The 13979-nt window shown below is 41.8% G+C and overlaps 1 long non-coding RNA gene across 4 annotated transcripts in view; it reads right to left on the bottom strand.

Annotated features, from left to right (window-relative positions):
• LOC148773521 (uncharacterized) overlaps positions 1-8213 on the bottom strand; it is a 50822-nt gene extending 42609 nt beyond the window's left edge. For 2 of the 4 annotated variants that reach the window (XR_016036900.1, XR_016036899.1), the window contains exons 1-3: positions 7515-7630; positions 6847-7007; positions 2364-2477 (exon numbers count right to left, since the gene is read on the bottom strand). This is a non-coding gene — a long non-coding RNA (uncharacterized LOC148773521). Of the gene's footprint in view, positions 1-2363; positions 2478-6846; positions 7008-7514 lie in introns of all 4 variants that reach the window. The other 2 variants (XR_016036902.1, XR_016036901.1) reach the window with 2 other exon arrangements.
• Between the last annotated feature and the right edge of the window lie 5766 nt (positions 8214-13979).

Below are 13979 nucleotides of genomic sequence, written 5' to 3'. Positions count from 1 at the left end.
TAAGGTAATAATGGTACCTTAATGAAATATTATGTGGAAGAATATTTAATGACATGAAAAAGCATTTGTTGTGTATTATTAGGTTTTTTTAAGAGGAAGCAACAAATCAGTCACTCTATCTGCACGTTTTTAAGCACTTGTGTCACATACATAGGTAGATGATAGAAAGACTAAACTTCAGATATGCTTTAAATGTAAGCAGTGGTTACCTCTGGTGGTGGTTTTTGTAATTTTTTTTTCTTTTTGGAAGGAGTCATTGTTTTCTACAATGAATATATATCCTCTGATAATAAAAACAAATGATATATTTAATTTTTATGAAAGACTCAGCCCAGCCATCACTGATTCCCAGATGCCCTCGCTATTCCCTGATTTTGCTTCTCTTGCCTTGCAGCCTGAGTTAGCCACTTCCTTCTTGTGGGCTGAAAGCACCCTGTCCCTACCTCCTTTGGTGCGATTTCCACATAGTACTGGCCTGCTTGTCTATGCCTCTGTCCTTCCAGCCCTCACTGCATTCCAGTGGTGCCATGTCTCATCCGTCTCAATACTGATGTTTCCATGTACAAGGTCTGGTAAAACACAGGCACTCAGTGTGATTGCAATGGAAGTGAATGAGATTGCTCACCTACAACCAAGTCAGCTGGTGTTTATGGCTGGGTTCCTTTACAGCTCTGTGAGGCTGTCCTGGGAGGAGAAAGGGCATTGTGGACGGTGAGGGCTGAGTCAGCTGCACCTCTGGCCCAGTCTCTGGCACCTTTCTTTGGAATAGCTCCAGAATCTAGGAGTGGCCATGGCACAGTACCTATTTATTTAGTGGTTCTCTTAGTAAGGGGCTTCCCTGGTGGCTCAGATGGTAAAGAGTCTGCCTGCAGTGCAAGAGACCCAGGTTCAATCCCTGGTTCAGGAGGATACTCTGAAGAAGGGAGTGGCAGTATTCTTGCCTGGAGAATTCCATGGACAGAGGAGCCTGGTGGGCTATAGTCCATGGGGTCACAAAGAGTTGGACACGAATGAGTAGATATCACTTTCTCCTAATGAGATGGGATGTTATTAACTATGCTGTTTGGTTTCAAGACAGTACACTGACCAACAAATTGAACTTTGTTTTGGTAGCCTTCAGTTCTATCCTAGGTTTCAGCAATTAAATGATGGCAGGCCAAGTTGAAGCAGAGATCAACTTAATTCAATTAATAATGTCTCAGAAATGCACTAAAAATAGCACATTATCTGTATCTAAGTTGGCTCCTTTACCATCACCCATACAAGCAGACCAGATAATGCTGTGTATTCAGGTTCTGAAATATGACTGCCCAACTCTGCCAAGGCTTCTACATTCCCAACAGTTGTGAACAATTTAATTGAGATGACAAGCATTTGGGACAAGAACATATGGCAAAGTTGTGTTATAAATGGTCTTTCCTTACTGAAAAAAGTGGGGACATTTTAATTGGGTCTTGAATAATATTTATATTATGAAAAGAGAAAATGTATTATTAATGAGGAAGGCTGTTTCAAACTTCTAAGCTTCATTTATATAATAAATGTCATGAAATTAATCAATGACCAAAGAACCACAGATGAACAGCAGAGCAGGAAGTTTCTTAACATCTGAAATGCAAGGCCAGCTAATGATAGCAATACCCTTCAGTTGCAAACTGTCCTCAGGCAGAGGGGCCAAGAAAATGGTGAGCATGGGGAGAGATCCACAGCTCAGCTCAGAAGCCCCACTCTAATGTGGCTCTGGTTTCCCTGGGTGACCTCAGGCCTATCCTGGGCCACCTCAGAGACTCTGAGCCATCCATCACCAGAGGACTTTGGAATGGATTGAGTCTGTTCTCCTAGCTCCTCAAGGCCTTGAGTTTCCTGAGAAGGTTCTCAGAGGCTGTGAGTGGGTGTAGTGGGGATGAGTATGAAAGAACATCCCTCAGCCACCCAGTACACACACACACACAAGTGTGCACTTTAGCCAGAATAGCTATGCTCACCAAACTTTCCCATAATGATATTAAATTTTGGTAGGAAAAGATATTCTGTTTAAAAAAAAAGAAAGAAAGAAATGAAGACTATTAAGAAACTCCTGGGTTCATTAAGTTCTAAGATTCTATGATCTCAGCAGCAGATTTGTTGATTCTATACTCAGGTAACAAGTCAGTGAAAATATGGCCAGCTCATAAGAACTTGGGTGGCAATGGTTTCTTGTTTTTTATTTTGATTTTTGGCCTTGTTTGTTTATCTCCATGTTTCTATTCCCAATTGCCTATTGCCTTCCAGGCTCCCTTGTACAGAACCAAAACAAACTGCTCAGGTAAATGACAGCCTGACATTTCGGATTTCTGATTCATTTGATATTAGTCACATTTTACCCCGCTGGGAAGATCCATATTTTCATGACAGGCGCTTCATATTAATTTTAAAAGTGAATTCAGTGATGTCATAATTTCTCATCTTGTTCAGTCCTGAAGCAAGTAAGTCATTCCCTGTAGAGAAGAGGGAATACATTCCACCATAAAATTATTGTTGTTTATTATGGAAGTGGAAAGAGCAATAATATCTTTTTTACCATATTTCCTTCATTCATAATAAGGAGATTAATAAAAGATTAAGGAATGATGGGGGGGTCATTATTCTATTATGAATCATTCTTTTATTTACTATCAGTAAGATAAAATGTTGGACTTTGAAAAATAAGCAACTTTGTAGCTAATTCCTATTATCTGGTTGGTGGCTGTTATGTATCCTGACCTGGGAAAAAGTGTTTTCTGTAGATACCAAAATGGGGGATTTCTTTTCAAGCTTGCTGGAGTGGGGGCCAGTGGAAATGATAAAAGCAAAATTTCTGCTCACCATTAGAGTGCTGAACTGAAAAATAAGCAAGTTTTGTAGCTAATTCCCATTATCTGGTGGCTGTTATGTATCCTGACCTGGGAAAAAGTATTTTCTGTAGATACCAAAATGGGGGATTTCTTTTCAAGCTTGCTTGAGTGGTGGCCAGTAGAAATGATAAAAGCAAAGTTTCTGCTCACCATTAGAGTGTTGAACCTGGTAAAGCATTCTGACTTGGATTTGTCTGTCTGTCTGAGGGCCCGCAGGTAATTAATGTTGTTAGCAAAGAGCTCAGGAGGTAATTGTGCTGTGGCTGGAAGCCACATGAAATAGGTGCAGACTCGATGGTGGTTCTATTAGAGGCTCATATTTTTAAATTGCAGTTATTTTCTGCAGAATGTAGCCTTTCAGTGACATCTGTGGTTTTACAAAGTGGTCCATGCTTGTCACAGGAGGGGATTTTCATTTTGTTTCGGTACAGTTTCGAAAATCGATTTCAAAATAAGCACATACATCATCAGAAAATAGGAGTCATAATCTCAATAAGGGCACCCTGAACTCACCCCCACAGCAAACCCACCTACATGGGTGCCACAGGCCAGTCTTGTCTCTGCTCACCCTGAGGTCATTAAGGCCCAGAGTGATTATGGGAAGTAGACAAAGTGTCCCCTGAAACGTGTGATACGCGTTCCCCAATGTATATCACATTGAGCTCATCCATGAGGCATGCCTCTAAAAATGGAAAAAATAAACGTGGACCCAAATTATCTCCATGTCCCTTCAGTGGGGCTACCTGGCCTTGTGTTGCTAAAAATCAAGGAGAAATAGACTCTAAGAAGGGCTCTGTGGATGCCTCTTGCTTTCTGAAACAAATAGAGCCACCCGTGCCCACCCCTATCAATCACCTAGCCACCGTCTCTGAGCGACCTCCTTCCCTTTCTATAGTGAAATTCACCATAGTCAGGAGCAGAATAGGTCTCAACAAAAAGCAAGAAAATTAACTGATTGTGTTTCTGCTGTTGGTGTTAGAACCCAATGTGTGCATTGGTGGGTGGTGGCAGGGGGCGGGGGGAAGGGCTTTGGGGGCGGCAGGACAGTTAAGGAGGGATATCGCAGTATATCTCAGTGGACTTGCTTTACTGCCTTTTGGGAAAAACAGACAGAAAACCCAGAAAGGCTGCTTGGACAGTCTCTCAACACCCACCGCCACCAGAAGAAGCACAATGTGAAATAAATGCCTACTTGGCCCATCACTGAAAAAACACAGATTTGTAGCGAAGCCACAATGTTCAGATAGAACACAGGCTCCAAGTTCCCCTCAGTTCCAAGCCAGCCTTCAAAAGTCCACACAGGGGCATTGCGAATCCCTTCTACTGCTCTGCCATCCACCATGCTGGGTCAAGCACTAGCTCATTCATTCCATCACTCCTCCTCTTCCTAATCCCTATCGGTGGGCATTCAGCAAACATTCATGATGTGTCTGTTGCATGCTAGGTGCTATGTTTCCAAGTGCCAAAAAGTTCTAGATAAAATAAAAATTGATTGTCTACACACGTGTTTTCTTGTTCAGGATATTGTTTCAAGATACCCCATCATCCTGCCACACCTTACTACCCAGCCTGACCTTGCACTAGTGTCTCACGGTTCAGATTGGCTGGGCTCCCTGCTATTCCTTCAATATGCCAAGACTGCACTGTTAACAAGAAAATCCTTTACCCACCCCATCACCACCACCACCAAGCAGCCATGACCACATCCATGTTTCAAGAAGCTCACTGCCACCCAAAGCAGATGGTACCAACACTGGGAATCTTGGCAGATCAGAATTTCCTCATATTGGGCCAAAATTTACCTTCCCTGATCCATTTACACAACCCAGGACATGGAGATGCTGGTTATCAGTACTGTTATCAATAAGAATGTTTGGTACTGAAAGAACCACAGGAGCTTTCTCCCAGGTAGCTCTGCTTCCAGGAAAACTTGCCAAAGAGGTAAGCCAGGGAAAGTTTTCTTTGTTTGTGTGTGTGTTTTCCTTGTTCTTTCTTTTTTTTCCTTTCTATGTAACTCACATTTAAATTACTTGCTGGAGGAGGAATATAAATGAGCCTCAGTCAGACCTCATGAGTCATCGTTTCAGTGGGAAACAAAGCAGCTTTGCTTCAAAAAGCAATTTAATTAATTTTGTTATGTGCTGTGGAAATAAGCTTTTAGAGATGATTCAAAACACTTACGTGAAATTGTCTAAAAGTAAGTGAACAACACAATTACTGTCTGCTTTTTTTGATGTAGATATATTAAAATAATAAGAGGAGATTTTTAAAACGTAAAATAACATAAAGTTTCCATGTAATATTAAAAGAGGAGAAAACCAAAGTGGATTCTTAGCTGGGTGCATGTCAAAGGTAAAGAAAAGCAAACATATTGCCCATGAAAGACAAAGCTCAATTTTAACAGCCCTCTGCTGACCTAGGAAGAGAGGACACACCTTCTATTCCAGCCTTTGGACTTACACTCTCTGCATCCCAGTTTCCACTCCTGGAATATGAGAATGGATCCTGTTGTACCAACTTCCAGAGGTGACAGTCAGTCAGCTTGAAAAGTGGATGTGAAAGCACTTTGTAAACTGAAAAATGGTGCACCCATATATGATATGGTTCCACTTACTCATGAATGACTTTGAACCTGTGGGTGACCATTAGTCAAATCCATTTCACTGGCCTTCACTAACCAAGGTCATTTTAATTGTGGCTACAGGTCCTCCAAGTGGCAGGTCCTCCAAGTGGCAGGTAGCCTAAATAATATGTTTGCCTACGTTGTTTTCCAGGAACTTGGAGTCAGCCATATCTAACTGGAGCTGAGTGAGTTAAGACTAGATAGGACCACTGACCCTCCAACTGGAACCTTTTGACGTCATAGGGCCAAAAACTCCACCCTCAAATCCTGCTAAGTGCCTCCATTTTTGAACAGGCAGAGGCCTGGAGCTTAGTTATACCTGCCCTGAACAGCTTTTTTTCCCACACTTTTTTCCTCAATCACCTTGTCCCTTGCTTCCCATTCTCAGATTACCCTGCTTCTTTATTCTGTATCCCATAAATGCCCTGAGGCCCCTGGCCTTCAGGGAGGTGGACCTTAGACTTGTTCTCCCATCTCCTTGCTTGGCTGCCTCTCGAATAAACCCTCTGTTTGTTGCAAACCTTGGTGTCAGTGTTTTGGCTTGCTGTATGTCTGGGCAAAATGAATCTGTTTTGGTAACAACTATTTCTTCAGAGTAGAAACATATCACTCTGAGTTATAGCTCTTTTAAGCAAAAACTGCCTCGGCTTTATTTTCTCACCTCTATTACCTGAAAATATGGTGAAACAGGACATTGAGACTCTTCTCATGTCTACACCAAACTGCATTTGCCCCATTTCCTGGAATGACTCTTAGTTGTCCCAGCCAGAAACCTTGAGGTCCTGCTTGATTCAATGATTTCCCTAACACCCAGTCCATTTGACTCATCCTTCCAAATATGTCCAGAATACAACTGTCTTCATATATATGTGTGTGTATATTTTCAACTTCCTTTTTCCCCCTCAATATTATCCATGTTTATATAAATACATGTAAAGTTGGTTCATTCAGTCTTGCCATTCTGTGACTAAGTCACAATTCACCCAGCAGTTCCCCAGCTTGGGGGGAAGTTGGTCCTTCATCTATAATTTCCCTCACAGTTAAGGAGACTTAAATGGTAAGATCAAGAGGGACCATAGAGAGGAATTTTAAAAATATCTTCATTTACCTGCTTTGAGTCCCAGCCCTTACATGCTGCGACCACGTGGAAAAGCAATGTTACAGGCATCTCAAGCACATGGTACAGAATATCATTTAACACTCTCTTGAACACTCACCATTATCCCCAGAGACTCTGATTCAGAGGGACTACTGTGATCCCAAGAGGCTGGTCTGGGAGCTGGGGAACTGAGTGTTGTCTCATCTTTTCCATGGCTTGCTGTGTGACCTTCAGCAAGCGATTATACTTACCCGCTTCTAGGCCTCAACTACACAATGAAGAGGGAGACCAGATGATCACGTGATGGTTGCTTCTAGTTGTGTAAGGTATTTACCAAGTTTTCAAGTATGTGCAATTTTCTGTTGGAGGAATAGAACCAGTGATGCCCAATGGCCTTCTAGAATTTGGTAGGCTAGAGAAATGTGGATTAAATTAAACACAAGTGATAATTATTATACTTGTTAAATATTGCCATGACATATAATTGAATAAGACCAGGGTACATTGACATAATAAGCAAACTGTGTCTAATTACAAGGTCTTATTTTTAATACCCAAACTCCTAATGTGCTCATTTGGAAACTGAAAATACAGTAATTTCAACACTCTTGTCATCAAGTATCCACTTCTACAAGTACAGACACACAATTAATATACATCCATAAAGGGGTTTGTCTCCACAAACTTTGTGTGAAAACTAGTCTAGAGTGCAAAACAAGCCCCCTAAGCCCCTTCAAATTACAGAGGTGATGACAATTAACAACTGATTTGGTGAAAAATTACTTTGTGCCTTCAAAGCCTAAATGACAGCCAGAAGAGGAGAGCATCAACAAAATAATATGGTTAGACTAGATTGAATCCACAGGACGTATTATAAAAGAGGCTTTTAACTAGCTGGGCAAAGGATGGGCTTACTCACCAGGTGAAGTTAATAAAAGACGCTGTGACCAAGATTTCCATGACAAAGCTCTGCCAATTTTCTCAAGAAGAATCTGTTCCAGTGGTGAGTCACTGCCCTTTTACTGGCATTATTCTAATAATATGAGATAGAAGAAAAGGTCACAATTTAGATCAATGCCATCCTTGGATGACAGAGTCAGTGAGTCACCAAATGAAATTAATGCCAAAGCATGGTTACCATTTTCACTGTATATGCTCTCCCCTGATACACTCTACATACAACACATTCAATGAGGAATTTCAGGAGAGCTGGTTGCTAGGTTTCAGCCTCATTCTAAACTCTTCATTTCAGTATAGAACAAAATTACAAAAAATTTCAAGATGATAATATAAACTTTACCGTGAGGCAATCAAGGGGCTCAGATATCTCTATATTGACGGGGCCGCTATAGTGACTGGCAAAATATACAAAAATAAAAGAAAGCTACAGTTGAATCTTAGCCATTGCCCTTACTTTATAGAAGACAGAGAATAAGAAAGGGAAGTGACCTGCCCAAGATGAAACATTTGGTAGCAAGAAGGAACCAGAATTTATAACTTCTGTCTCCTTGCCCAATGCACTTCTCCCAAATTGGGCATTCTTAAACAGTTGACCCTTGAATGACGTAGCTTTGAAATACACAGGTCCACTTACACACAAATATTCTTTAGTAGTAAATAGTACAATACTGCATGGTCCACAGATTAACCCTCATGTTGTTAGCACCAACTGTATATTTAGTTGCTGGACTTTAGATTTTACAAAATGTTTCTTATTAATGGTAATGGGAAGTAACAGCCAAATGAACAGGAAGACTTCTAAAAAGGGTTTGAAAAGTTTGTCAGATTTTCTATCTTTATTAAAGCATTTATTATAAAGATGTGCTTTAACACCTCACCAAAGAAGATATACAAATGGAAAATAAACACATGAAAATCTCAATATCGTATGTCATTAGGGAGCTGCAAAGTAAAACCACAATGAGATACCACTGCACACTTATTAGAAGAGCCAAAATCTAAAACAGAAACACCAGATGCTGGAAAGGATGTGGAGCAACAGGAACTCTCATTCATTACTGCTGGAAATGCAAAACGGTACCGCCACTCTGGGAGACAGTTTGGCAGTTTCTTACAAAGCCAAACATACTCTAACCATACAAACGAGCAATTGCATGCTTTTGTATTTACCCAAAGGAGTTGAAAATTTATTTCCACACAAGCATGCACTCATGTGCTTATTTCAGCCTTATTTATAACTGGCAAAACTTGGAAACACCCAAGATGTCCTTCAGTGGGCGAATGGGCAAACTGTAGTCTATCTGCTACTGCTAAGTCACTTCAGTCGTGTCCGACTCTGTACAACCCCATAGATGGTAGCCCACCAGGCTCCGCCGTCTCTGGGATTCTCCAGGCAAGAACACTGGAGTGGGCTGCCATTTCCTTCTCCAATGCATGAAAGTGAAAAGTGAAAGTGAAGTCGCTCAGTCGTGTTCGACTCTTCGCGACCCCATGGACTACAGCCTACCAGGCTCCTCCACCCATGGGATTTTCCAGGCAAGAGTACTGGAGTGGGTTGCCATTGCCTTCTCCGTAGTCTATCTAGACAATGGAAAATTATTTAGCATTGAAAAGAAATGAGCTATCAAGCCATGAAAAAATATACAGGAACCTTCAATGATATTACTAAATGAAAGAAGTCAATCTGAAGTCTATATAATGTATCATTCCAACTATATAACATTCTGGAAAAGGCAAAACTATGGAGAGAGTGAAAAGATCAGTGGTTAACAGGAATTGGGGGTTGGGGGGCAGAGGCAGGAAGGATATACCACTCTGGTTTGAAATGTTGAAGGTAGGGGAGGCTATTGGGATGGGGAGGACGTATATAGGTACTCTGTGTACTTTCCATTCAATTTTATGAACATAAAATTTCTCTATTAAAAAATTTTAATGTACTGTAATTTTTGTTTAGGATCTTTTACAACTCACAGAATTTGGAATAGGAAGTTCAACGTACCCCACTGGGCAGTTTACAAGGGACAGTCTGATAGATACTCAGAAAACCCACTATATATTCTTTGGAACATGAAAGACAATGACTTCGCCCCCAAAGAAGCTAATACTTGGTACAGAGAGAAGATCTCTTTAGGTACCAAAAACCACATTGCATATTCACTATGAAAATAATTAAATATTCAATATTCTAATGCTTATTTTGTTAAAACAATTACATACATTTTAACATGTGACCAGGATTGAAGAAGCTTGTTCCTTGAGTTCAGTGTGATGATTAAAACATCTGTAATTTCTGGTTAGAGAGGTCGTGCTTAAATAGCCACTCTAGTGGCTAAACCTCTTGGATTGGGCATAATCATCAAGTTATCTGAAGGTTATTATAAAGAAGTGAGTAATTACTACTAAAAACAAAGTAAATTAGTAAAACCAAAGCTTAATGAAACAGATGAGAACATAAAAATTATCAATTATTATGGAATTGTCACAAATTGAATTTTTAAAATGCACTGGGTTAACAGAAAGAATAAATACCTTCTAGAATGAAAACTACATCTGTTTCTGACATCAAAAAGAACTGTTTTCAAATGATATCAAACATGAATAATGTGCATTCTGCAGCAAACGTCATATTGAGGGCAGATATCACCAACTCAATGAACATGAACTTGGCCAAACTCTGGGAGACAGTGAGGGACAGGGAGGCCTGGTTTGCTGCAGTCTGTCGGGTCGCAAAGAGTTGGGCATGACTTAGAGACTGAACAACAGCAACATGGGGCCATATTCTGGCAGTTTCCCTGCCACTCACGTGGGGTAAGTCCTTGGCAGGGCTGCACCTGCCCCCACCCAGGACTCCCCTTCTACGGCAGATTCAGCTGCTTCAGGGGCTCAAGCAAACAGAAACAATATATAAATGTGGAACTCATTAGAAAGGATTCTTAAAAGGCAAATAATATGGAATGACATTCACTCCCCTAACATACGCACTGGACATGTACTCTGTGTCAGACACAGGGCAGGGTACTGGGCAAACAAGAGTGTAAGGAAAGTTGCTTGCTATGATATCTGCCTGCAGATGGAACGCAGGAATGTGAACAGACTTCATTTTTCACAGCCCCAAAACATTTTCATTTTTGTGTGCATGTTTTTAAAATAACACAGAAATGCACAGAACACAAAAGCCCACCCTCAACAGAAACCGGGGGTGAGAGTCAGGCCATTGAGAACCAAGTCTTGAAGTTCCCCCTGAATTCTCTTAAGCCCACCACTGGGAAGGCAGGTGTTTCAAGAAGCCTCTCCCATCTTCTGGTGGGTGCAGACTTCCTTAGTTTGTGGCCTGCTGCTGCTACTGCTAAGTCACTTCAGTCGTGTCCGACTCTGTGCGACCCCATAGACGGCAGCCCACCAGGCTCGCCCGTCCCTGGGATTCTCCAGGCAAGAACACTGGAGTGGGTTGCCATTTCCTTCTCCAATGTGTGAAAGTGAAGTCACTCAGTCATGTCTGACTCGTAGTGACCCCATGGACTGCAACCTACCAGGCTTCTCCGTCCATGGGATTTTCCAGACAAGAGTACTGGAGTGGGGCCACATCACTTTAATCTCTGCCTCTGTCTTCACATGGCTTCTCCTCTGTATCGGTTTGTTTCAGACTCCCTCTGCCTCCTTCTTATAAAGATACATGTGATGGTATTTAGGTTGTCAGGCATTAGCAAAGATTATCCCACCAGGATATCCTCTCAAGATCCTAAATTTAATCCCATCTTTCCTCATATAAGGTTAATTCCACTCTTTTGCCATTTAAGGTAACATTCACAGATTCTAGGAATTAGTAAGTGAATAGATCTTAGGAGTACCTGTGTGATAACATTGGGCCCACCCAGATAATTCTTGATACTCTCCCCTTCTTAAGGTCAACTAAATAGCAACCTTCATTTCATCTTTACTTTTAAGTCTCCATTTCCCAAGTCAGGTAACACACTTAACAGGTTCCCAGGATTAACATGTGAACATTATTCTGCCCATGAGAGATATGGCATAACTGTTACAGGTTGAAATGTGTTCCCCTTAACTTCAAATGTTGCTATCCGAATTCCTGGAACCTTGGAATATAGCTAGGTTTGGAGACAGGGTCTTTGGGAGGTGATTGAGTTAAAATGATGTCATTAGGATGAGCCCTAATCCAATATGGCTGGTGTCCTTAAAAGAAGAGATGATGACACAGACACCCACATAGGGAAGAACATGTGAAGGCACAGGGAGAAGACAGCCGTCTATAAGTTAAGGAGAGAGATCTCAGAAGGAATCAACCCTGCCAACACCTGGATCTCTGCCTTCTAGCCTCCAGAACTGTAAAAAGATAAACTTCGAATTGTTGAAACTGCCTGATGTGCAGTACTTTATGGTAGCCTGGCAAACTAATACAGTAGCCCCATCAAGGGAGCTACTCCCCCACCATAAATTTGCAGGTTTCATTAAAGTTCAAGGGGAAGGGACTACACAAGCATGTATACAGGGGATGGGGCTCTGAGGGGTATCTTAGAATTCAGCCTAGTGCAGGTGGCCTTCCCCATTGACTCCTTTTGCCATGTTAGTCAGAACTTGGTTTATTTCTTTTGCTTGTCTCATTTTACCAAGCTTTCTATTCCTTTCCCACTCACCTTTTATTTTTGTTTATTTTATTGGTCACTCAATTTTTACGTAACCTTAATTCTAGTTGCGGCTTTCCTGATAGCTCAGTTGGTAAAGAATCCGCCTGCAATGCAGGAGACCCTGGTTTGATTCCTGGGTCAGGAAGATCTGCTGGAGAAGGAAGAGGCTACCCACTCCAGCATCCTTGGGCTTCCCTTCTGGCTCAGCTGGTAAAGAATCCGCTTGCAATGCAGGAGACCTGGTTTCACTCCCTAGGTTGGGAAGATCCCCTGGAGAAGGAGAAGGCTACCCACTCCAGTATTCTGACCCGGAGAATTCCATGGACTGTATAGTCCATGGGGTCGCAAAGAGTCAGATACGACTGAACGATTCAAGTTGGGATCAAGGTGGACTGGGAGTGAAGAGTGAGCAAAGTGTGGAGGATGAGGACTCTCTATCTAAGAGCAGTAGAAATACTAGGGGGAAATGAGGCACAATACTCTCAATCTGTCCTACATCCAATTTTTTCAAAAAGAAATGGAATAGAGAAATGTGAACAGACTTCCTTTTTCACAGTCCCAAAATATTTTCATTTTCTATTGTGAATATTTGTAAAATAACAAAGTCTGGCTATGCCACATACATTTTTCTTTTAAATATATATTTGTATAGTTTACACATAGCTGAGAAAATCAGATTCTGTTTCTATTCTCATTCTGCGTTCTTAAAAAAAATTATAATTGGGGTGTATTTGCATTACAATGTTGTGTCAGTTTCTGCTGTACAACGAAGTGAATCAGCTGTATATATGCATATAAAGTTGGCCAAGAAGTTCATTCAGGTTTTTCCATACGATGTTCTAGAATAAATCCCCTCCCTTTTGAGTCTCCTGCCCACCTCCCCTCCATTCGTTTTTGTGCATGTTAATGCGCCAGACCTGAACTTGTGCATTGCCTCATCCAGTTAAGAAATTGGTGGAACTCTGCAGCCAACATTGCTGGGAGCCTTACCAGCATCAAACCCCACCACCCCCACCCCATCAAACCTCTCCCAGGGGTGGGCACTGAGTGGACTGAGTTAACCAGCATCATCTCCAAGTGATTGGTTTGGGACTGGGCACTTGTCCAGGCACAAACTCACCAATGCTTGGCATTGCATGACCAAAGTGATCGTTTCACTGATGGTTTTACCTGAGTCAGTCCAGAGTAAAGCCCAGAGGGTTGTTCGCAGGTTTGATGACTGTCGGCAGTGTGCTGGTGAAGCCCAGGAACGGCTACAATCATTTTGTTCTCGTGAGGGAGGGAAACCTGAGGATGTCACCAATGCACTGAGAAGGATATGCACAGAGAATCACAGAGAAATGGAGCAGGCACCCTAACTAAACTGTGCCAGTGGATTAGCCCCATCGCTGGCCTTTTCCATCATTTATTTGAACTGCATTTTCAGTTACTTGCCGTTGACCAAGAATATCCTTACTAAAACCAGACCCAGGCCCTGGGGATTCAGTGGTAAAGAAGACAGTGCCTACTCCCCTGAGCTTACGCTTTCAAGGAGAGAGGGTAGATATTAAATAAGATCATTTCAATCAAAGTTTTGTGCTGTGAGAGTGATGCAGGACTTGCGACTGTAAATTAGGAGGCCTCTCTAGGGAGGAGACAGGAGAGTTGAGACCTGAAGAGTGAGAAGGAGCCAGCCCTGGGAAGGTCTAGGGCAGAGTAAAGAGTTGGTGCAAAGCTGTAAGATGGCAGCAAGCAGGGAAGATCTGGTAAAGGGAAAGTGGTCCCACAGGCTGCCCAATACT

Source organism: Moschus berezovskii, chromosome X (assembly GCF_049115385.1).
Source record: "Moschus berezovskii isolate FMDL1 chromosome X, NW_MosBer_1.0, whole genome shotgun sequence".
Classification (NCBI taxonomy): Eukaryota; Metazoa; Chordata; class Mammalia; order Artiodactyla; family Moschidae; genus Moschus; species Moschus berezovskii.
The sequence above is the reverse complement of the archived record's forward strand: the minus strand, read 5'-3'. Positions and strand labels throughout refer to the sequence as shown.